Raw genomic sequence first — 25,539 nt, 5'->3', positions numbered from 1 at the left:
TTAGATTAGTTAGCCTCCATTAATGAATTCTAGATCTAGTTTTTCATGTAGATTAATTAAGTTTAGTTCCATTTCAATTATTGTATTAGATTAAACCTTTGAATCTTGTTCTTCATTTTGATTAGATCAATAAAGTAGTATTTTTTATCAATTTCGATTTTGTCATTTCCATTCCTAGATCTAATTTCAATTCATGTCTTTATTTCATTTGAGTCATTAAATTAGATTTCATTATTGTTTAATTAAGTAAATTTCAATTATTTATATCATGTTTAGTTTAAATGTAATCGGAAATGATTGCGCGTAATGATTCTCGGCTAAATCCATTAGAGGGGGTTGAGAAGCCTTGATGAAAGCTTGATTCCGAATATCGTAGAATCGTCCGTAATTTCCTTTCCACTCTAGAAACGATTAGTTCACCATGAGAATGGGTTTAATCGCTTCACATGCTAGTTATGAATTGGTATGAATGCCATGTGTAATTAGGGATTAGGAAGAACCAATTGTTTCGCTGGGCGATTCAATTCGGATTACTTACGATTAAATGGATTAATAGGATTAAATCGAGTTAAGGTGGAATCAATCCCCCTCTAACTCCTTATCATAGAATCAACGTAACATTCCCTTAGTTATTCCCATCGTAGTCTAGTTGCCTCATTCGTAAATCTCTCATTGACTTTAAGTAGAGTACTTACACGTAGAACATAGCATACGGAAGGACTAGGAGTGGAACGAATCACTCTACTCCACTATATCTCATAGGATTGAGAGTAGAATCTTTGATAAATATAGGCACATAAGATAGTTTTAGTTTACTTACGTTTTGAGTTTTATCGTTCATTTTGTAGGTAAACTATTCAATTTTAACTTTTATCAGTCATCATGATGTTCGTTAGCAAAACAGGGAGAGGTCCAATACTCTTTCCAACTCCCCTAATCATGTTACGTAAAAACTCCAAAATACAAAACTCATACTTCTGCTCCTGGAGTATCCATAAAACGTGAAGGTAGTTCAGAACGATATCGCTAACTTTCTCCTTCCCTATGATATTCCTACTAATCCACTGAGCTACAGCCAGCTGGTTGGTTCTGAGAGACGACTGGCGAACACAATGCGAGCTCGCATTGTAGTTCCCTTCCGCAACAGTCGCGTTTATCAAAGGTTCTACAGCAGTAAACTGGGAATCCTGTAATGTGGCATCGAGATGGTGTCTAGGCGGAATGCCTAAAATCTCAATTAACAACCCAATAGTAACCTCTCTCCTCCTCCCAGCCACCTTAACAAAAATTCGATTCCCATCCAACACCCTCGTCCTATAAAACTCTTGGACCAAATCTTCATAGTAAAAATCATCTGTCGAGTACCACAAACCACTCCAGTCTCTCCTAACCATCTCGTCACTGTAAAACGACGCGAAGTGGTCGGCAGTAAAAGCGTGCTCCGGCAATATCCGACGTCTTTGAGCCATTGGAATTTTATAAGATTTATGGGTTTGAATAAGGTAGGGAGACTTGTTTTGAAACACCCTAACTAAAAATAATGGCAGGAGGCGCAGTGGTGGTGGTGGCAATTCGAAATTCTTGAATTTTCGGTGCGTTTTAGTTGTTTAAATTGGTGGAGGTGGTGGTGGCTGTATTTAGGTTTCTTTTTTTTATTTAGGTTAGGTTTTTAAGCTTTGTTGTTTGTTAATGGCAGTTTGGAGAATGAAACGCGACTGTTGGTGGAAAAAGGAGAGGCACGTGTGCGGGAGGTTGGGCCCAAGCCCACTTGATTTTCCGATTTTGTTTTTCGATATTTTGCACAACTTCAAACTTAAATTGCCGCTTTGTTACCGGGCCAATTTTTGCGAATGAGGTATGGAAATGATCAGGAGAGAATTTCCAATCCAATGATTCATAAAACACTCTAGTCCGACTATTGGTGACATGTAAGAAAATGGAAAATGCCTCAAAGTGCGTGCATGACGTAAGTTATGCGAACGAATGAAATCTAATTTCATAGATAATATCAACCCGGATCGGAATACGATTAAACGGCCTAAACAACACAAATGGACAGTTGAACAATCCAAAATAGAAATTGGACACCCCACCCCCAAAAAAAATTTTGACAACAGAGTTTAGAAAATTTGTTTTTTAAAAGTGGGTCTTTTAAAGTCAGATTCCCGAGACTTCTTAAATTACTATGTTTGTGATTTTAATAATTTTTTATTTGTTATGAATAAAATTTAATATAAGAAAAACAAGAAGGCGATAAAGGCATAATTCACACCATAGAGTGACATGACTCAAAAACTGAGAAAACATGCAAGAGTGGAAAAGGTGAATTATGTTAACCGTGGACTTAGGATCCGGTACTTACCAATATATGGAAATGAAAGGAAGTACAACAATGAAAAAGGTCAGTCCTCGTAGAAAGGGTCCTATAAAAGGACTTTCTCTACATCAGGGGACAATAGCTCGTGGAAATGTTTCAACCGTTGGCCATTAACTTGAAAGGTACTGTTGTCTTTGGGATTTACCAAGGTGATTGCCCCATAAGGGGTGACTTCAGTAACCAGAAAAGGACCAGACCAACGGGTTTTTAATTTTCCTGGAAAAATATGTAGACGGGAATTGTACAGTAAGACCTTTTGACCTACCACAAACTCTTTGCACAAGATTTGCTTATCATGAACACGTTTCATGTTAGCTTTATAATCTTTCGCGAGATCATAAGAATTGCTATGAATTTCTTCAAGCTCATTCAATTGCAACTTGCGCTTTACACCCGTCTCATCAAAATTGAAGTTAAGGCTTTTTATAGCCCACATAGCACGGTGCTCCAATTCAACGGGCAAATGACAAGGTTTCCCAAATACAAGTCTAAAGGGAGACATACCTATAGGAGTTTTGAAAGCATGCTATACGCCCATAAGGCATCAGATAGATGCTTCGACCAGTCTTTCCTATCAGGATTTATAGTTGTTTCTAAGATCTTTTTGATTTCCCTATTAGAAACTTCTACTTGTCTGCTAGTTTGTGGATGATACGGAGTTGCTACCTTATATGTAACTCCATACTTCTTTACTAGTGATGCAATAACTCTGTTGCAAAAATGTGTTCCTCCATCACTAATGATGGCCTTGGGAATGCCAAATCGACAGAAAATATACTCTTTTTCGAAAAACACAACTGTCTTATGGTCATTGCTACGGCAAGCCATGGCCTATATCCATTTAGACACGTAGTCCACGGCAACTAGAATATAAATGAAACCGTGGGAAACTTGACAGGGACCCATGAAATCAATGCCCCATACATCAAAAATTTCTACCACCATGATTGGATTCAATGGCATCATATTACGCTTCGTGATTCTCTCAAGTTGTTGGCAAAGAATGCATGTCTTACAATGCACTTGGGCATCTTTAAAGAGAGTAGGCCAATAAAACCCACATTTTAGAATTTTAGCAGCTATTTTCATACCACTAAAATGGCCACCACACTCTTTTTCATGGCAGAATGAGAGTACCTCATTATATTCCCACTGAGGAATACAACGATGAATAATCTGATCCGCACAATACTTTAAAAGGTAGGGCTCATCCCACTAGTATAGCTTAACTCTAGCCAAAAACTTCTTACGTTCATTTCTTGACCAGTCATAAGGAATAACATCAGACGCTAAATAATTCACAATGTCAGCATACCATGGTGCAGAAAATATAGCATACAAATGGTCATCCGGAAAAGAGTCCGGTATGGAGTCAGAATCACTTTCATCGTCGTTTATAAGTCTAGATAAGTGGTCGGCAACTACGTTTTCGACCCCTCGTTTGTCCTTTATTTCTAATGTAAATTCTTACAGGAGAAGAATCCATCGGATCAATCTCTGCTTAGCATCCTTCTTAGCGAGAAGGTACCTAAGGGCTGCATGGTCCGTGTAACTAGAGTCTTAGAACCAACCAAATAAGGACGAAACCTATCTAAAGCATAAACGACAGTTAAGAATTCTTTTTCAATAGTTGTATAGTTCATTTGAGCATCGTTTAGAGTTTTACTAGCATAATAAATAACAGTGGATTTATTATCTAGTTTATGTCCCAAGACAGCACCAACTGCATAATCACTAGCATCACATATGAGTTCGGAAGGTTTAGACCAATCGGGAGGCTGTATAATAGGTGCGGAAGTTAAGGCGGCTTTCAAAGTTTCAAAAGCCTGTTTACAGTTAAAATTAAAATCAAAGATGGCCTCCTTTAAAAGTAGATTAGTTAAGGATCTAGCTATTTTCGAAAAATCTTTGATAAAACGCCTATAAAAACCTGCATGACCTAGAAAGGCTCTAATATCACGGACAGTCCGTGGTATAGGTAAAGTTGCTATCTTATCTAGTTTGGCCTTATCTACTTCGATGCCATCACTAGATACGATGTGACCTAGTACTATGCCTTTTTTCACCATGAAGTGACATTTTTCCCAATTTAAAACGAGACTCTTCTCTTCACATCGTGTTAAAACTTTAGACAAATTAGACAAGCATTCAGTGAAAGAGTCTCCATAGATAGAAAAATCATCCATGAACACTTTCATGAAATGCTCTACCATGTCACTAAATATATGAAGCATACTCCGCTGGAAGGTACCAGGAGCATTACAAAGGCCAAAAGGCATTCGTTTATAGGCGTATGTTCCAAAAGTACATGTGAAGGTAGTCTTTTCTTGGTCATCAATATCAATAATAATTTGGAAATAGCCAGAGTAGCCATCCAAAAAACAATAAAAAACATGACCAGCTAGACGTTTAAGTATCTGATCTATAAAGGGTAAAGGAAAATGATCCTTTCATGTCATGGCATTTAACCGTCTATAATCAATACAGATCCTCCATTTCATAGGGCCATGAGTGGCAATATATTCACCCTTGGCATTACGTACCATGGTAATCCCTGATTTCTTTGGAACTACATGAATGGGACTTACCCATTTGCTATCAGAGATTGGGTATATGATACCCGCATCGAGTAACCGTAAGACTTCTTCCTTAACCACTTCTTTCATGGCAGGGTTTAAACGACACTGAGGTTCGCGGGAAGTCTTTGCGTTATCCTCTAAATGGATATGATGAGTGCACACATTAGGGTCAATTCCCTTAATGTCGGCTAGGGACCAACCAATCGTAGAACGATGTTCCCTAATCACCCTGATCAATCGTGTCTCTTCCTCCTTAGATAACAGAGAAGATATAATTACCGGATGACTACCACCCGGATCAAGTTGAATATACTTTAACTCAGGAGGAAGAGGTTTAAGCACCAGGGTGGGAGGAATATCGATAAATGCTTCTGGAGGGTCCTCATCTTGAGTAATGAATACTTGCTTAGGCAGCAGGTCTTCAAACTCTATATATGGAGCAACCGAAGGGTCTACAATTTGTGTAGACTTGAAGATGGTGTTGACTTCCTCTATGTAGGAGTTATCGACAAAATCTGAACTTCCAAAAGAAAGGAATTTTTGCATATGGTTTTCTGAAAACGTGTTATTAAAGTAATCTTGAGCTAAGCTCTCGATCATGCTAACCTCTCCATCTATAGACGAATCTGGTAACTGTTTCATCAGTTTAAAAACATTTACCTCAACCGAAAGATAGCCAAAAGACAAGGACATCGACCCATCGCGGCAGTTTATAAACGCGTTGGCAGTCGCCAAGAAAGGACGCCCTAAAATAATCAAAACAGAGTCGTTAGCGACTTCTGTATCGAGGATAACAAAATCAGCAGGATAGTAGAAATCCTAGACCTTAACAAGCACATTTTCAACCACACCCTTAAGGTACTTAATTGATCGATCCGCTAATTGCAACGTCATTTTAGTAGGCTGCATCTCTTGTAGACCTATTTGTTTGTATAGATAATACAGGAGTAAGTTAACACTCGCCCCCAGGTCTAGTAAAGCGGTCGTTGTGTGTGAATCTCCTAAGGTGCATTGTACAGTAGGACGACTAGGGTCCATGTACTTAACGATTCCATTGTGTTCCGTTAAAGTTGGAAATTGTTCAGTTAAAAAGGCGTCTTTAGGAATATTTGTCTTACGCCTTTTAGTGCACAACTCTTTGAGAAACTTAGCATGGTGAGGTAATTTTTTAATTGCATCCAGAAAAGATACGTTTATAGTTAGATTTTTAAAAACTTCCCTAATCTCGTCGAAGTTTGTATCCCTGTTTAACATAGCTAATTTCTGGGGAAACGGTGGTTTCTCTCTATATTTAGTGTATGGATCAACTGGATGCCTAACCTTTGCTTTCTGTTTCTTAGGTTGTGGTTTAACTGGTACCTCTACAGAGGTAGGCTCTTCAATTTTTATTACGGTATCTAGTACAATCTCCGGTGTAAGGACAACTGGTGGGGTAACTATAGGCATAGTTACTTTGTTATCAACCACTCTCCCAGAACGGAGAGTGGAGATGGCATTTAGCTCACCTACGTTTTCATTTTCTTTACTAGTATTACCATTTACCTCAAAGGCTGTGTTTGGTGTTTTAGGATTAGGTATCACTTGTCTTGGAAACACACCTTTGGGTTGCACTTTCTCTTGAGCTAACTGCTGTAAGGAAAGTTAGATGGCTTGTAAAATCTGTTGTTGAGATTGCATAAAGGTATCAAAACGATCCGGTTGTAGAAGAGTGTTAGCTATAGGTTGTGTGACAGGAACTATGTCACGTTGATTATTAATGGGTGGATTTTGATAGTTATTATTTACCGAAATGATACCTCTATTAGCATTATAATTATTATTGTTATAATTATTATAATTACCCTGACCTTGTGCTTGACCTTGTCGTGGTTGCGCTTGGTTGTTATAATTATAATTACCCTAACCTTGTCCTTGTTGTAGTTGAGCTTGGCTATAATTGTTTGCTTGCCTAACATTTTGATTATTAAACTCTGGAGGTGTTACTTGTTGATTATTTCTCCAACTGAAGTTGGGGTGTTGTCTCCAAGGGGCGTTAGGAATAGGAAAACTATTAATCGAGCAAACATTATCTTGTTGTGACTGTTGTTGTTCATAGGCGAGAGGACAATAGGAGTCGGGATGCTCTAGACTCAAACAGAAATTACATGGATTGGTGTTAACATTCATGACAGGGATCGGCATTTGTTGAACATAAATAGCCTCTACCTTTTAAGTTAGAGATTCGATTAACCTTTTCAGTTCAAATCGGGTTTCATCTCAAACATACCGGCAGCTTTAGCTGTTGTAGAAAAACTAGCGGAACGGGAAAAATCGTCACTATCCCCCCCCCCCCAGTTATTATTACGCTTAGTTTGATCTTCTAAAAATTTATAAGCCTCCGAGGCTCCTTTACTTAAGAAACTATCCCCATTCCTTATGTCAATGACTTCTTTATGGTGGTGTAGAAGTCCCTTGAAAAAGGCATGAACTAATGTGTCTTTCGCGAGGTTATGATGTGGACACTCTATAAGTAGATCGGTGAAACGATTCCAAGCCTCTGAAAATGATTCATGAGGATTATGTCGAAAGAAATGAATCTTGGAAAGCATTTCATCGGTCTTCAGTGGTGGGTAAAAATGTTCCATGAATAGTTGAACAAGTTTAGCCCACGAGTCCACAGAATTAGGCGCTTGGGCAGTTAACCAAGATGTCGCCTTATCGGCTAAGGTGAAGGGAAATACCCTCAGTTTAATTTGTTTAGCACCAACCGTAGGATGGTGGAATGTAGAAAGGACTTGGGCAATTCTACGCATGTGCTGATAGGGCTTTTCATGGTCTAACCCATGAAAAACAGGTAACAAATTAAATATATTCGGGAGAATTCGGAAATCCCTCACTGGGTCTGATAGAACGATGCAAGATTTAGGGCTATCGTTCAAGACTTTGTAAAAGTTAGAGAGAGGAGACTCTCTTTCTTCAGCCATTGCTTCAGGTGGTGTGTGTGGTATATTAGTTAGAAGTGTAGTCGATGGTATACTAGAAAGGCGTGTTTGTTGACATTGTTGGTTGATTACGTTAGGCGTTTTTCTTCGGCCTGACCTTAATCTCATGCAAGGCTACGCCAATCTTAATGAAACACAACAACACTCCAAACAATCCTGATATGATAGTATAAACCTCTAACAGAAGATGCGAGGTGTGGAAGAAAAGAGTACCTGAAAGCCTCTTGCTTCGCTTATGAATAGCGTCTTGTTTACGAGTGCTCAGTGTATATAACAAGTTAGAACACTGAAAATCTTGAAGAAATGGAAATTTGAATCAAACCTGTGGAAATCGGGCAGTTTGAGCGAGGCGATCGGCCGCTCCGAATAGGCCTAGGCCGGGCGCAGTCGCCAGTCAAGCGGCTGGAGTTCCAGCGTGGGGGCGCAGTCGCTTCCAGGCAAAAAGTGGAATTCCAGGCGTGTGGGTGCGGGGTGCGCTCGTGTTTTGCCTTGGCAAGTCGCAGGTCGGGCTCAGCCAAAAGATGGAATTCCAGGCGTTTGGGCGCAAGGTGCGCTCCAAGTTGGCTTGCCTAAGGCGCGGGTCGCGCTCCGAGTAATTTTTTCGAGGAAAATTTTAGTGCTGAAACAGACAACCACAGTGAGAATCAAACAAGGGTGGGTGGGTTATGGGACTTTGAAAAACTATCAATTCTAAAGAAAATAATACTAAATAGTACTAAGATGGCAGCGGCGTCATTTGATACCCGTAAAAAAAGATAGTCTTACTCACAAATAAAGCGATGAACTCTAAACGAAAGTAAAACTATAAATTGTGGCTTATACTAGGCTTATCAAAGATATTTGTTTTCTACTCTCAATCCTATTGACGTAGAGTTGGAATAGAATATTCGTTCCACTCCTAGTCCTTTAGCATTAAAGTTTTCTACAATTGATGGTCTATCCAAGGTCAATGAGAGATTTACGAAGGGAATTTATACTACGATGTGAATTCAAATAACAAGATACAAATAACGGAATGACAAAATGCTAAGAGTTGAATCTAGATAAAGAATTAGAGGAATTTGATTCCACCTTGAATCCAACTTAATAAACTAGCATAGATTTGTTGTAAACCAATTCTTACATTCTTACGGTAAAAATTGGTCGTTCTAATCCCTAATTATACATGGCATTTCTACCAATTCATAACTAGCATGTGAGGTCGTTCACCCATTCTCATGGCGAATCAACGACCTTCTAGAGTGGAATAGATTCTTACAACGATTCTATACTACACAATCAAGTTTTCATCAAGGTTTCATCAAACCCCTCTAATGGAGGTTTAGCCTTAATTCATCAAACTATCATTTCCAATTGAATTAAAATTAGATATAATATAAAGATTTGAACTTTACTAATTTAACTACTCAAGAATTGAAATCCAAATTAATAACTAGGAAATGAATAATAAACACTAATTGAAATTAGATCTAAACAAATTTAAAAGATAAAAATCGAAATTAACAAGAACTACTATTTTATTTATCTAATGAATGAAGAATAATGATTCAAATAATTAATCTAAAACAAAGAATGAAACTAATTAATTACTAATTGAAATTCAAAAACTAGATTACAAGCTATTCTAATGGCTACTTTCTATTCTAAGTTATCTAACTATCTCTTTCTTCAGAGCTAAGTCTTGTTTTATGTAAAGGAGGAGACCAGATCCACAATTTTGCGCATGGGCTGAGGAGCCATGTTTTGGGCCGAAAAATCGAGCCCAAAGCCCAATTTTCGAATTCATGAAAAGCCCGCTTTCAGCTGGCTTTGACTTCAGTAGACTTTTCATCCACTTCTGCTCTTTTGATTGGGCCAAGGCTTAAAACATTGGAAAGCTCTTTCCGAGCCGATCGTTTTGACATAAGGTAGGCCCAAATCCGAAGCCTAAGTTCAAAGATATGGTCTTCGGAAGTTCTGCTGACCTGTGCAATGTTTCTGCCCGTGTTGACTTTTCAGCTTTTGACCGGGCTTTGTAAATGCTTTGTCTCCTTGAATCTTGGCTTTTATCACAGAACTTCTTAGCAACCAACCCTTTGCTCCTTTATATCACCAAAGTGGCACATTTCTGCACATAATTGAGTTCCATGTCTGAAATACATAAAAACACGTAATTAGCATTAACTCTTGTTTATTACTCACATAATTGGTCTAAAAGTAATATTATTAAGGGGTTAAAACTACAGTTTTGGGCTCTTATCAAGTATCTTCTCTGTAAAACTCTCACGAGGTTATAACTCGTCCACTAGAAAAATCATATTGGTTTAAGGTCTTATTGCATATGGTCAATGCAATCGCACTCGGCAAAACGAGATTAGTTAGAACTCCATTTTTGGTCACTTATTTTAATTTCTCATCTTTGCTTGTGGATATATATATATATATATATATAGGAGAGGGATAGAGGCACATTCATTATGCGCACATTATAGCCACATTTTCGACATACAAATGAATTATGGCCTAGTTTTTTGTGGAGATGATCTCCCTACCATGAAGATCATTCTCACAAAAAATCATAATATTTGGATATGTCTAACCATGTAAAATTAATGTTCATTTGTGTTTATTTTTTTTGAACTTTTCATCTAACGGTCTAAAAGTTTTGTGAGCATGTTCTAATGTTAGATTTCTTTGAATGAGCTCAATTTTTGTGAGCATGTTCTCCATGATGGGGAGATCATATCTACAAAAAATTAGCCTTTAATTTAACTTTTAAGTCCATGATTTTGCTTAGATTAATTTTTGTGGCTATAATAATGCGACAAGAATGTGCCTCTATCCCTCCCCATAAATATATATATATATATATATATATATATATATATATATATATATTTATATATTTTTTTTAGAGTTAGACAGATCCCCACCTGTATTGCTTAAATAAAACATACAAAAGGTGTTCCAGTTGCGTCCTCCTCTATCATTATATGTAGTTCCTTTGTTAGAGGAGGACCAACAGTTAACAAAGAAGGAAGGCACTACAAGAAATGGGATTTTTTGCTACGAAATTATTTGCTACGCTTACAATGCGTAGCCAATAAATATCTTTTGCTACGCTTTAAAACGTTGCTATTGCTTTTTTGGAATAGGTAATAGATGCTATTATGGGCAACAGTTTTAAGCATTGCTATATGTATCTCGCATTTTCTAATAATTAAATTAATTTTTTTGTATTATTTAGCTACTATTTGCTACGCTTTTAAGAGTAGCAAATATTATTTACTTTCAGCAACGCTTGAAAGGGTTGCGGACACTTTTAAGAATAGGGAAAAATATGTGGTTCAATAGCTAGGTTTGGCAACGGTTCAATAAGTGTTGCTAATTCTATGCTCACAGTGAATACCAAAATTTGGTAAAAGCTTCGACAACCCTTTCGAGCGTTGCTGATAGTCTCTGTTATTGGCAACCCTTGTCTGCGTAGCTGGTTCTTCAAATCAATTTTTGAAAGAAAATTATTGCCCACCCTTGCATCCGTTGTAGATAATATGCACTATTAATTTTTTCTTTCCGCGCCTATCATTTCGTTATTTAGCACCCATATTTTCCTCAAAAATTAAAAAAAAAATAAAGACGAAGCAAAAAGAGGGGTAGTTTGTTTCCAAAATAGAAAACCCTAGACTTAGCCTCTTCGTCTGCACTCGACAGTATCACTTTCTTCTGAAATCTCTCCACCAGCAACACCAATTCTCCACCTCAACAGCCATTCAAACCTATTGTTCAGGTAATGAAACCGCTTGTTTATGTTTGTGGTTGTGTTTCACAAACACAGATTCAAAGAAGAGGGGTCTGAATTTTGGGATTTTAGGTATTGGGAAGTTCTGTTGCTTCAGTTTTTGGGATTTCAAGTGCAGCATTCTATCTCTTCGGTATGGCTTTACCATTTCCTCTCAATTTTTAAGGCTTTCGTCTAATATACACATTTGGGTTTCTGTTGGACTTGATTATGGTTGTCTTCCTGGTCTCTCTTATCACTTCATGGATTCTCTGAGATGTTGCTGCTCCTTCATTCTACAAAATCCCATGTGAGCCTTTTTTTTTTTTTTTAAAAAAAATCATTTAATGGTTCATTTACTTATACAAGGATAAAAATTTGATTTTGTGAGATGGACACATTTATTTTTTCCATTTTTAATGATTTGGTTGATTTGGGTTTTGTTCTGTTTAGCTTCTCTATAAATGTAACTCAAATTTTAGTCATTTCATGATCCATTTACTTAAATTTTAGTCATTTCTTGATTTTTTGTCAAATGTGTGTTTGGAGTGATTGTGAAATTAGTTGAATAAAGAGCATAGATGGGGAAAATTGGGTTGATGTTGGTTTTTGTTTATCTAGAAGGAGAAATGGAAAAAGGTGGTGTTAATAATTTGGTTTGGGTTGAGGGAAATATACTACTATGGTAGAATTTAGGAACTTTGTATTAATTAGTTATTTGTTTGTGTTAACAATGGGAAACTTTGGGTTAATAATTAGTTATTTGTTTTATATTTAGTAACAATGCTTGGGTTCAGTATGAATTCCTCCTATCAACTCTTGCGTTCACATTGATTGGAGCTGGTTGGATTAGACCATGTTCCATTGCCTTTGGTGCAGATCAGTTGATGTGTTGCCTATGAGGAATTTATTAATATATTTGTTGCATGTTCAAATAACTAGTTGAATTAAGGTTCTGCCCACTCACAGAGAAAAGCTAGCAGAGAGGTATGGGTTCTTGCCTTCTTGGACTTAGTAATAGTGCTGCACTTTAGGTTCTTGGGCTTAGTAATTGTTTTAACAAAAGCTTCATAAGTTTCAACATCAATGTATTATTATATTTGTGAGTGGCTTCTTTTATCATTTTTTAGTAGAGTGAAACAAGGGAGCCCATTAACACCAAATGGAACTTAGGTCCTGACTTAACGCACTCTTGCCTACTTTAGCTTATGTTATGCTAGGCTCATTTCATATCTGATCTATTTTGGTGTCATTTATACGCTTTCTCTACCAAAAATGTGTGCTAGTGTTTGTTTTTTGTCATACAAAGTATACAAATCATTTGAAATATGGAATTATAGATGCATGTGATTTGAGTGTGACTTATCTATGTGATAGTATGTGGACACCCATAACATAACATATGTCCATCTTGGTACATAATTAATGGCATCCCCGCCAAAGACATGCATTTTGTTAGTAGGTGGAGCAAATATGCTAGCTATGTATTGAATATGATTCTAACCCTATAGTGCAAGCTTTTAGTAAGATTTCAGGAACCTAAAGCCAATAAGGCTTCTCACTTGGAACCTCACCCACAAGAGTTGTGATTTGTGATTGGCAGTTTTTTCAATTGTCGTGATTTTATTTAGTGCCAATGACCATACAACAATTTTATACTCTGCTCACTTTCTCTGCTATGCCCAGTTTCTAGTTTACTTTTGTCAGCTGAAATTTCCAACATTTTTCATCAGTTCAGGCTCACTCAAAAAAATTCAACCCGTGGGCTTCACCATGGACCAAAACATTGAGCTAGGCTTTACAGTCGTTGAAATATCTTCCGAAATTCCGCCATGGTATTTCGGCCACATCCCAAGAAAAACGAGAGAGTGAAGTGTGAAGTTGAAGAGTCAACCACAATTATAAACCGATCTCGCTACTTTTGCCAATCCAAGAAACACAAGTTTTCCGAAAAAGTCGGATCAAATAGAATGGCAAAAACAATCAGAGAAGGAGCTCTCACTTACATTTACATTCTTTTATACATCTTTCTATCCAGCAGTCAGATTTTCTTTAATAAGGTCAGTCACAGCTGAAACAAATCTATTTCATATACATTTATATGTATGATTAATTTGATTGACATTTTTTGTTACGTGGATGCATGCATGCAGTGGGTATTACCATCAAAGCAAATCAATTTCCCATACCCACTTGGATCGACTCTACTACACATGGTGTTTTCATCTGTATTGTGTTTTTTGTTAACTAAAGTTTTCAAGGTACATATATTTATATATTGTTTGAACATACTAGTTTTTGTTTATAGGATTCTGCTTAACTTGATTGTGTTATTACAGATTATGAACGTTGAAGAGGGAATGACTTTAGATATGTAAGCATCAAACAAATCCTTTTTCATTATTACAGTTGTTTAGAAATGTTTGTTTCATGTTAGAATGTAGTTTAAGATAATAAGCACTGGAAATCGGTCAGGGATTAATTGCATATAGTGGACCGATTATATAGAATAAGATTTTTGTTATCTGATAATTGATATGAAAGGGTAGTTTCATGAATTGAATTCTAATTTTAGTGTTCAGATACACTACTTCAGTTATCCCAACTGGTGCAATGTTTGCGATGACGCTGTGGCTGGGGAACACTGCATATATGTATATTTCTGTTGCATTCGCACAAATGTTGAAAGCTATCAGTATGTTTTCTCCAAACTCAACTACCCCTGTATAGCTATGTGCCTATGTTATTACCTTTAATGTAAGTATGTACGTGAGTCAAATTTGTCCATGTAAGTATGTCCAAGTGCCCCTGCGTCAGCTGGGGTAATTGTTACACGGCTAGAGATTGAAGTATCCCAACCTTCACACAGTCTGAAGTGTTCTTCTTACCTGTATACAACCATTTATTGGGGCAATTGTTCATAATGTAAGCTTTCAAATGTGCAGTGCCTGTAGCTGTCTTTATTCTCAGAGTAGCAGCAGGACTTGAACTTATGAGCTGCAGAATGTTTTTCATAATGTCGTTAATCAGTTTTGGCATTCTTGTTGCTTCATATGGAGAAGTAAATGTTAACTGGATCGGAGTGGTTTACCAAATGGGAAGTGTTGTTGGAGAGGCGTTGAGGCTAATTTTCATGGAGATATTTGTGAAAAGGGTTTCAAACTAAATCTTATATCTGTAATGTACTATGTCAGTCCGTGCAGGTATGTGTAGAACTTTCTTTCATAAGTTTGATTTCCAGCTCTTATGTGAAAAGCTGCCTCCATGACAAAATATTGTTTTCTGCAGTGCTCTATGCCTCTTCATCCCATGGATATTTCTAGAGCTGCCAAAGATGAATGCGAATGGGCCTTTGTACTTATGCACTGAATCTATCGGTGTTCCTTGTCATCTCACACACAAGTGCATTGACTATTCGTGTCGCGGGAGTTATCAAGGATTGGGTGGCAGTCCTATTGTCAGCCATTCTGTTTGCTGACACAAAGCTAACTGTTGTAAACCTATTTGGTTATGGAATTGGTAAGTAACTACAAAAACCCTTTTTAATATTGTGGGGTAATACTAGTATAATATAATGAAGTTAAAACTTCAGTTTCTTTTAGGTAACAATTACTACACATTTTTGGGGCTGCTTGAAACAAGGGTGATTTGCGTCAGAACACAAGTTCTGAAGTTAATCATCTTTTGGGTTGTGCTTGTGACCTTAAAATTCACCCTGATGTTCAATTAAGCTTAGTTTTTAGTCTGGCATACCTGGATCTAAGTTTAAGTTGCACTCGAGTATGTGACAAGCTTGGCATTTAATAAAAAGAAAAGCAAGTGTTCTTGTAATGAATTGTTATTTTTTTTCTTAGGTTTTTTATGGTGTCTTATTATAGTATTTTGACTGTCATTGCGGATAAGAAGCCATTGAATTTCAAACTCTTGAACTTGTTGGTTAAACCATTGATGGAGATGAGCATGGACACTCTGTACTTTGCAGCAATTTGTGCTCGGCGACACATACATCAAACCGGAACTCAATTTTGTGAGGTACTTTCCAGCTTAAACAAAACAACTTCCTTGTACTAGTTTTTTTTACTAATGCACATACATCTTGCAGTGACGAGTTCTTGGCCTTCTATGAAGACATTATTTCTTTTGAGGATATGGTCCATGATATTTCCATGCTCTGATTTCCATCATGTTGTCATGACACCAGCTGGCTTATTGATGTGCGAGTATCTGATGTATTGTCTAATAACACATGGGCGTGACATTGCCATTGGATCTTTCTTGTGCTCCATGGTTCTGCAGGTCGCCAGATAGTTGCAGAAGTTCTGCCCAGAAGTTGTCATATTTCTTCGAATCCTACTGATGTCAACATTGGAGGCAGAACCCAGATCACTTCAGCATTCCCAAGTATGATCTAACCCAAGTCAATGAATTTCTCCTTGCATTGAAAACAAAATATTACTAGGAGTTCACTTTGTTGCACATTTTAACAACTTATTGAACTGGGCTTCTTTATGCTCAACAGACCTTTTCCGTCCCCCACCTCTATAGGCAGTTTTATAGATGATTTAAAAAAGTGACTAATTCTTATTGTCAAACAATTTTACTATCTTTCATAACTCAAGGTGCTTAAGCCGTGGATGAGGTTACTTGGTTTCATCCTTCTGAGGTGCTGGCTTTGCTTGAAGTACAGTTACATTATTACCTCTAATACTAGCTCACTATACAAGTATACAAATATATTTTCTTTTCTTTTTTTGGTGGTTGTCTGAAGCTTTTTTCACACTGTAACTTCTATTTTTCTGAGGGTAAAAAACGGATGTATTATTCCATTGTCTGAACTGCGTGCTTAATGTATTCATTACCTGCAGGGCTGGCACGCTTACCTATATTGTCTCATCTAAAGTGATAGATGGGGAATGTAGTATGTTACATCTATAATTCAGCATGTAAGTAATAAACCATGCATGATATATTTGAAGCACCTAACAATTCTTCATGTATAATAGTGTTTCACAAAAAACAATTACGTAAAAAGGATAACAAAGTTATAGGGGTGTTTGCAAAAATGCTACCAAATCTTTAAATTATCATTTCACAGATGCTATCTGAAGTTAGTTCTTATTTCTTAAAAGGCTCTTCATATATGGACTACTACTTATGCATGTTTGTTGACGTTTAAATACTTCTTTGAGTACATTGCAAATTAGATATGAATCTTACTGTTAGCATTTTTGCAATTGCAGAGTTCACCACATTGAATCAGTAGGGTACTAATGTCATACGTATAGATTTGAGGGAGGATTTTCGAGTCCAATGGAAGAATTGAATGCTCAACAACGGTTCAATAGACATTAACATTTTAGGAGTACTAAGTGATGAAAAGGATAATTGTAGTGATGCATTGAACTTCACATCTTTTAAACATCTAATGCTTGTAATGATACTTTTGTACTTGGAATGTAAGAAGTATGATTTCTTTTTATTGAACTTGTCAAATTTTTTTATTGATTAAGATGTGTTTGAATGTTTTATGTCTCTTTAGATATGATGTTTAATAAATTATAAAATAGGATTTCAGGATAAAATTGAACTAATTTCAAAATCAAGCTTTACATCAATAATAACTTTCTGCAACACATAAAAGGGTGGCCAAAGGTTGATTCATAGTACCATAGCTACAACTATTTGCAACGCTTGAAAGCGTTAGTAAAGGCATAAGCATTTGGCACACAATGAAAGTGTTGCAAAAGTAGAGTCTTTTGCAACGGTTAAAGTGTTGCTAATATATTTTATATTAAATAATATTTATTTGGAGGACAGATGGGTGGAAAATCAATTGCTACGCTTATAAGACATTAGCAACGCTTCCATGCGTAGCAAGTGCTTATGACTTTTGCTACGCTTAAAAGTGTTGCAAATTCTCTTCCGCGTCGCCATCGACAGCAACGTCCCCACGACGCTTTTGAAAGCGTTGCAAAAGATCTTTTGCTACGGATTTTAAATTTTCTGCAACGCTTTAAAGCGTTGCAAAAGACCTCATCTGTTGTAGTGAGGAATCCAACATTTTGACCTGCAAGGAGGTCTGCAGGTTTATTACATTCTCTATATACATGGGAAAAAGAACAAAAAAGAAAATTTAATAATAGACTCTCTATATGCACCACCATATCCAAGCAACTCCGAGGAGGGGCCGCAATCTTGTTAAGGATTTGAATAGCGAGTAATGAATCTGATGTAACTTCTACCCTTCTTTGACCCAACTCAAGACATCTACTGAGCCCAATTTCAATAGCCTTTAGTTCTTGGAAGATTACTGTTTGTTCTCCACCCGATCCTGAGAATGCATCAATTACTCTTCCTCTACTATCTCTGGTAACCCCTGCATGACCAGCCCCTAAATCTGTTAAAGCCCCATCAGTGTTCAGCTTTACTCTATCCTCTTGTGGAGGATCCCACACACACCACACAGTTGCCTTTGTCTTGTATTGGACCTGAATTCCAATGGATTGACATAGAAGTCTAGCTTCAGGAGAATCAATCATAGAACTTAGATTTACCTGAATATAATTCTTCATTTCCCTTTTGATTCTATTCAACACCACTGAAGCAGATCGAGAATTATTTTGGAACCTCCTAAAATTTCGCTCCATCCATATGGCATTGACTGTTGCACAGATATATACTTTTAAGACTTCAACCACCTGTGAACTTCCTTTACAGATTCGCAACAGAGAAGACCACTCTCAGTTTGAGGTACTTGTGTCAGTTGTGATACCTAACAGTGTTTTGATACCATTTATAATTTCTTTTGAATACTCACACTCAAAGAAAATGTGGTTTGAAAATTCTCGGCTATGATCACAAAGGCAACAGGGTGAGTGGGTAAGTACCTTCTTATTTACTAGTCGATCCTGAGTAGATAGACTATTAGAGAACAACTGCCACACTGTAAAAGAGTGTCATGGCTGCACCATCTTTCCCCATACCAGACGCTGCCATCTTACTTTGTTTCCCACTGTTCTTAGAGCCTGATATGCACTGTTAGCTGTAAACTTGCCACTTGGATGAGGCTTCTAGATGATTATATCTGCATCTAGATGTGCATTGATGGCTACACTTCTTATACATTCCTTCAAGGAAGTATCTTGTATACCATCCACCTTGTCATTCCACATCCCCTTTGTGATAAGGTAACTGACCTTAGAATCCGTTGGTAGTTGAAGACTTGCAGCAGCTTGACTGTCTTGAATAAGTGGGCTTCGAGAACACCAAAGATCATGCCAGATAAGTGTTCCTTCTCCATTTGCTATGTTGTACGTGATTAGTCCCTTTGCCTCTTTTCTACTATTTAGAATTCCTCGCCAAGACCAAGCACAATCTCTAGGAATTTGCATTGTCCAAAAAAATTGGTTTCGAATTTGATTTTTCCATATCCATTCAACCTAAGGACTTTGCTCCTTTGTAGCCACTTTGAAGACTAGACCACAGCTCGCACCTTTGTTCCATAGTCTCATGTTCATAATCCCAAGACCACCTTCCTCCTTAGATTTACAGATAGTCGAGATACTAGCTTGATGTAAACACCTTTGATGAGCAATTCCACTCCACAAGAAATTGGCACATATATTTTCTATTTTTTCCACCACTGTCACAGGGAGAGTGAAAGACCGAGACCAGTAAATGTGCATCGAACTGAGGACAGAAATAATTAACTGCAATCTTCCTGAGTGAGATAGAAGTTTTGACTTCCAATCAGCAATTATGGCAGTGACTCTATCTATAAGAGGTTGGCATTCCCGGATACCAAGTCTTGCTGAGAAAAGAGGCAAACCGAGATATCTGACAGGTGGAGACACCAACTCTACTCCCAAAGATTCTGCGAGATCCTTAGACTCTTGAATGCTCAAGGATCCAGTCATAATAGTGGTTTTGTGAGAGTTTATTTGAAGGCCTGAGGCTTGGCCAAACTCTTGGAGACACACTTTGAGATTTTGCACTGATTCAACTTCTCCTTTGCAAAGGATAGGACATCATCCGCGAAAGCAAAGTGGGAAACTTTTGATTTCTTGCATCTTGAATGGTACTTTATACTTTTGGTTTGGATCTTTTCTTCAATAACACAACTCAGAATCGCCATGACCAACACAAACAAATATGGCGAGATTGGATCTCCCTGTCGTAACCCTCTTCCTCCTAAAAAGAAACCCTCTGGAGTCCCATTTACCAAAACAGAATATGAAGGTGTTGAAATACACAGCTTTATCCACTCTTTGATCTTTGGTGAAAATTGAAACCTGTCAAGCAAGTGTAAAATAGAATTCCAGCTGACCATATCATATGCTTTTCTTATGTCAAGTTTGATTGAACACCTTGGAGGCCAATGTGTTCTATCGTAACCTCTCAAAAGTTCATGAGATAAAAGAATATTATCTTGTATAGATCTTTCTACAATGAAGGCAGATTGGGTAGGGTGAATAAGGTCAGAGAGGATGGATTTTAGTCTATTTGTAAGATTTTTAGTGATGCATTTGTATGTGGTATTACAGAGAGTTATCGGTCTGAAATCTTCTACTTTAGATGGGTTACTTACCTTAGGGATAAGACAAGCAAAATGTTGTTTGGGGGTGGTTTGATAATAGACCAAAACTGTAGTTTTAATCCCTTAATAATATTATATTTAGACCAATTATATTTATATTAAATAAGAGTTAGTACTGTTTACGTACTTTTGTGTATTTCAGGTCTTGGAGTCAACTATGTGAAGAAATATGTCACTTTTGCAAGAGAAATGAGTCAAATTGTTTGCTAGAGAAGTTCTATGGTTAAAACCCAAGTTTCAAGGAGAAAAAGCCTTTTTAGAGCTCGATCAAAACTAAAAAGTCAAAGTCAACGCGAGCAGAAATAGAGCATAAAAGTCAACAAAACTTCCATAGGTTGTATCGTTGAACTCAAACAGCGTAATTGGGCCTATTATATGTCAAAACAACTGGCTCGGAAAGATCTTTCTAATAGTCTAGGCCTCGACCCAATCAAGGCAGTAAAAGTGCACGAAAAGTGTATTGCAGTAATTTCCAACAAAGAAACTCTTTTTGGACTGAAGTAATTAGGTTTTGGGCTTGATTTAGTGGCCCAAAACACAGCTCCAAAGCCCATGCACGAAATTGTAAACCTAACACTCTCCTATATAAAGAGGAATAAGGCAAAACTCTAACAATCTCTCTCCTACCTATTCTCTTTAGTCCAATATAGTTTTTAGGGTTTATGTTCTTAACCTAGCCACCATTAAAAAACTTCAAGTTATTTTAATATAAGTATTTCTTTAATTATGTCTTCTTCATCTCATTATTTATTCCATGATAGTCTAATGAACCATAGTTAAAGCTCTATTAGAGGGGTTTGATTGAAGCTTTGATGAAGACTTGATGTTTTAGTATAGAGTAGTTGTATTAAAGAGCTTCAAGTCTAGGTTTTTCTATTTAGCAATAAGTAAAATTAACCTAGACTAGAGGGTAGTTCATTCACCATGAGAATGGATTTCAACTTCTTCTTATGATAATTATTAGTTGGATAGACATACCATGAATAATTAGGGATAAGAAAGACCTAACCTTTATGTTGAACCTTGTCTGAAAACATAAAGATTAGGGTTTGCAACAAACTCTATACTAGCATATTAGGAATTAATCAAGGTGGATTCAAATCTCCCTAATCCTTTCTTCATATTCATAACTTAATATTTAATTTAGAATATATTCAAGATTAGTTTTCACCATATTAGTTCTATTTAAAATCATTATTCTCATGCTATTTAATTGTTTACCATTAGTTGAATTAGTTAATATCTAAGCAATTAGGAATGGAATGAATTCTTTACTCTAGTTTTATTACATGATAAATTGAGAGTAAAACTTTGATATAAAAAACTAGAAATTATAGTTTATTTCTTCCTAGTGTCTTTAGCATAAGTAGGAGTAAAAGCTTATTTACAGTTTATCAAATGGCGTCGTTGCCATCTTAGTTGCCTTTAGAAATAAATTCTATTAGTTTTTCAATTCTATAACAACCCAATTCACCCATCCACCCACCCTACTATTATTGAATTCTAGGTTAGTTAGTTATATAATTTAATTGTGCTATTAAATTATTTCGTGAACTCCCTTCTCCCAAATTGTTTAGGAGTGGTATATTTAATGTTAGCACATTATACGTTCATGTATTAAAATTGTATGTATAAATATCGAAATATAAAACCTATGGACCTTGTTGATTTAATTAGGATGCATAATGTAATTAGGTACCTTAATTACGTGAAATTTCCCTATTTCGCAGAATTTCAAAAGCTAATCCTATAGGAGTCACGATATGCGCATGCTTGATTTGTAAACGTATGGTATTATTTTATTTATGTTAGAGTCCGCTTATATCCCAAGCGCTATTTAATATTTCATGGAACTCATAGAGGAGTTGCATATGTTTTTATTTCTTTATATTAATATTAGTATAGATTAACCTTCTTTTTCAGGTTCTCCCATTTACAAACACGTTTCTATGGTATTTTCTATATTTTATTTTCATTCCATACTTTGGGGACAAAGCATGATTCTGTTTAGGGGTGGTATTGAAACATGTAAACTACAACAAATGGTCTTTTCAGCGATGAAATTTTTAGCGACGTTGGGAAAACGTAAGTAATAGTTACTATTAACGACATTTTTTATTGTCAGTAATAATTTTTTGTCCCAAGATGAAATAATGACTTAAGCAACGCTTGTATCGTCCAAAATAGTAGTGTGATACATCAAAAAAATTGGAGCTAACTTTTTAGCAACGATAAACGCGTAGTTAAATAGTTTGTAAGTTTGAGCGATGAAAATAGCGTTGGTAGTTGTCATAGAATTATGGACGGTTATAAGGATCCTAGGTAATTGGGGTATCTATAGTGGCCCAAAAAAACTGTTAAAAGTGACAAAAAAACTGTTAACCAATAAGAAACTGATGTTTGTGACAGACTTGTCCACAAATTCGGACTCTTTGAAATTTGAGTAAAAAATTCAAAAGAAAAGAATTGGCAACAAAAGTAGGAAGACAAAAATAGAATAAAAACAAAAAGCCCAAACTTAAAGAAACCCTATGCTAGTCTACCTCTTCCTCAGTTCCTCCCAACCCCCAAGCAAGTCTCTTCCTCCATTTCTTTCCCCCCTATCTCTCAGCCAGATCATAATAGAAGGTAACCTTTTCGTTTATTCTTAATTAATGCTTCTTGTTTGATTTTTTTTTTTTTTTGTTAAATCTATGTTTTTTGTGTACACAGCATTCCGTAATTGAAAGAGAACGATCCACTCTTCTTTAAATCAGATTGGAACTGAATGAGATCAGAAGAGGGGTCAATCTCCCTTCGTCATTCGTTCAACCAAAGCTTGGTAAGTTAAAATGCAAAATTCTTTCACGAAACTTTTTTGTAGAAAATTCAGATTGGAAAGTTGTGATTTTTTCGTTCAATTTCAGTTCCTTCACTACCCAACTTCAAAATACATTTATATGGTTTGAATCTGGGAAGGAAGGGCTTTACTATTTTGGGGCTTATATCTTTTTTTTTAAGAATTCAACGGCTTGATTCTTCACAATTGAATAGTTTGGTATTCTTTTCCTAATAGATGGTGCTTGACACTATGATTGCTTGTTTGTCAAATACCTACTACTGTGTTCTTAATTTTAGTTGTGTCGTGTTTGGAATAGCTTGGATTCTGGAATTTAAGTTATCTGCAAGGCTTCAAAGCATTGGAACATAGTTGGTTTTTCATTCAAAACTTCAAGTCAATTGGAATGGGTGTTAATACTCTAATTTGAAACAAATTGGGTGCCAAAGGCGCATGAGAAAACACTAAACAATGTGAATATGGCAGTTCTCTTTCTGGGTGTATGTCTCCCTCTAATGTGTTGAAAGGCTTGAGCCTACCATTTCTTAAACTTGTGATCCATATAGCTATAACTCCTAGCTAGTAGATTATTTATGTTACTTATAATGGATTAATAAGTATTTATTATTTGGAATATAGGTGTATGTTCAGGTAGAAGATTTCTCTCAAATTAGTCATATCATGTGTGAAACCTTCAGTTTGGTAGTCTACTTAATTGCATGCCTTTATGATATGGTGTGTAACACAACTCCCAGTAGTGGTATGTGGTATCCAGACTGTATGCTGACGAGGGCGGATGATGCAATGAGCCATCTAGCAGAGTGTTTTGTACATCAACACGAGATAGAATTGATGCCCAACAAGCAATAATCAACGAGCACCAACATGCGTTAGACTTGCTCTTGTTGAAGTTTCAAGGTATGTAGTCTTTGATTGTAGTACGAATTCATAGTTCTTTTTTTTGTTTATATAACTTCTGGAGTTTTATCGGAGGTTTACTCTTTAATGATGTTTAAGTGGGCTGTTTGTGGAATAGTTTAATTACTGGTGTGGAATCACTATGGTCTTCTCACTTGGATATTTTAGTTAAATGGGTTGACTTGTGTCTCCTGAAATTTGAGGCATGCTTACTTATTTCATGATCCTCCCCTTGGGACCTCTATATTGAGGTCATGTGTTCCTAATTATGTAAGGTGAGTATTTTTTAAACCGATAGCTTTTTTACCAGTCTATACAAAGTGTTGAGAACTTATGGTCAATTTTGCTTCAGGTGTCACTGAACAATTTATTTTATCACAATTGATGGAGCTCAGTAGCCCATTTGGTATTGGTGCAACTATCAACAGATGGAATGATTCTCTGGTTTTGGGAATGGCTGATCATATGACCCACTGTCTCATCTTATAGGGATTTCTAATATTCAAGCTGAGTCTACCATATCCCACCAGTTAACAAAAAATTTGGTATGCCCTTACTTTTGAGTACTACCAGTGTTTTTTTTAATATATTTTATTTTAAGTGTAGAACATCTAAGCCTTGTAGACATATATTTTCCTTCTGACAAGCCATGTAAACTTCAAGTAAGACATTTACAAAATGGGTAGAGTGGTATGCAGATAATCATGGTTGACCTGAAGCTCCCATTGTCTGACTAACTCATCTCCCATGTACAACTCGATTTGCACATATACCTAACAATTTCTTCTTAAAATCATTGTCTTTCTTTTTGCATTGGTGAATTGCTTAATTAGTTTACGATTAATACTTGGATTAGTTTGTGACTTTGTGTAATTGATTGTATTAATTAAAGGAGAGATTATGTTTTCAATTTATTTACTTAAACTAAATCATCCTTTTTTACTTGGTTCTTTCGCAGCTCAAGTTTGGACTTCGGTGAATGAAAGACAGAGTCAAACCAATCTTGTTAGAGGCTGATGATCACCATATCTTGTGGATATATAAATGTTTAGATATATTTAAATTTCGAGATTATTGAATGTCATGGAACATGTTTTGTAAATGGATTGTGTAACTGACAAGTTTATTAATGTTAGAATTACAGCAAGTTGTTTGCAATGTGTTTTGTGCTTTTAGGTTAAATTAGTGTTACTCTTTTATAAAAAATTATGGGACAAGTGATTATCCAAAACAAAAAAAGAAATACTTGTAGAATGACACAGCATTAGTGGCACTTTTAATTATGTCCCAAATGATAAGGAATTAGTGACATTAAAAAAAAATTGTTGCAAAAGAGGTATGATGGTGTAGGCAAAAATCAGTTTTAGACGGTTAATGATGGTAGAAATGTTGTTAATGACACCAATTCTTTTAATTTTTTTGAACAAGTAGCGATGTTTATAATGTCGCCAATAACACTAAAATTTTCAAATTTTTTGGACTTTTACCGACGATAAAAACTTAGCTAATAATC

The 25,539-nt window shown here is 36.3% G+C and overlaps 1 long non-coding RNA gene and 1 pseudogene across 5 annotated transcripts; both read left to right on the top strand.

Moving 5' to 3' along the window:
• The first annotated feature begins 11,324 nt into the window (after positions 1–11,324).
• Positions 11,325–17,199, top strand: LOC147475142 (putative sugar phosphate/phosphate translocator At3g14410; annotated as a pseudogene). The gene is made up of 11 exons (XR_015208507.1): positions 11,325–12,004; positions 13,428–13,754; positions 13,848–13,955; positions 14,034–14,068; positions 14,277–14,389; positions 14,640–14,897; positions 14,983–15,213; positions 15,677–15,726; positions 15,797–16,095; positions 16,560–16,637; positions 16,935–17,199. The product of XR_015208507.1 is annotated as a putative sugar phosphate/phosphate translocator At3g14410 (transcript).
• A 5,598-nt stretch (positions 17,200–22,797) lies between these two features.
• On the top strand, positions 22,798–25,184 carry LOC147475141 (uncharacterized). Of its 4 annotated transcripts, XR_015208818.1 has the most exons (6): positions 22,798–22,918; positions 23,003–23,111; positions 23,748–24,026; positions 24,145–24,301; positions 24,379–24,571; positions 24,985–25,184. It is a non-coding gene; the product is annotated as an uncharacterized LOC147475141 (long non-coding RNA). The 4 variants fall into 4 exon arrangements; XR_015208819.1 differs by having other exon boundaries at positions 23,864–24,301; XR_015208820.1 differs by lacking the exon at positions 24,145–24,301.
• Positions 25,185–25,539: the final 355 nt, after the last annotated feature.

This window comes from Coptis chinensis, chromosome 9, assembly GCF_015680905.1.
Source record: "Coptis chinensis isolate HL-2020 chromosome 9, ASM1568090v1, whole genome shotgun sequence".
Classification (NCBI taxonomy): domain Eukaryota; kingdom Viridiplantae; phylum Streptophyta; class Magnoliopsida; order Ranunculales; family Ranunculaceae; genus Coptis; species Coptis chinensis.
Note: the sequence above shows the minus strand (reverse complement) of the source record. Positions and strands in the feature narration are given on the sequence as shown.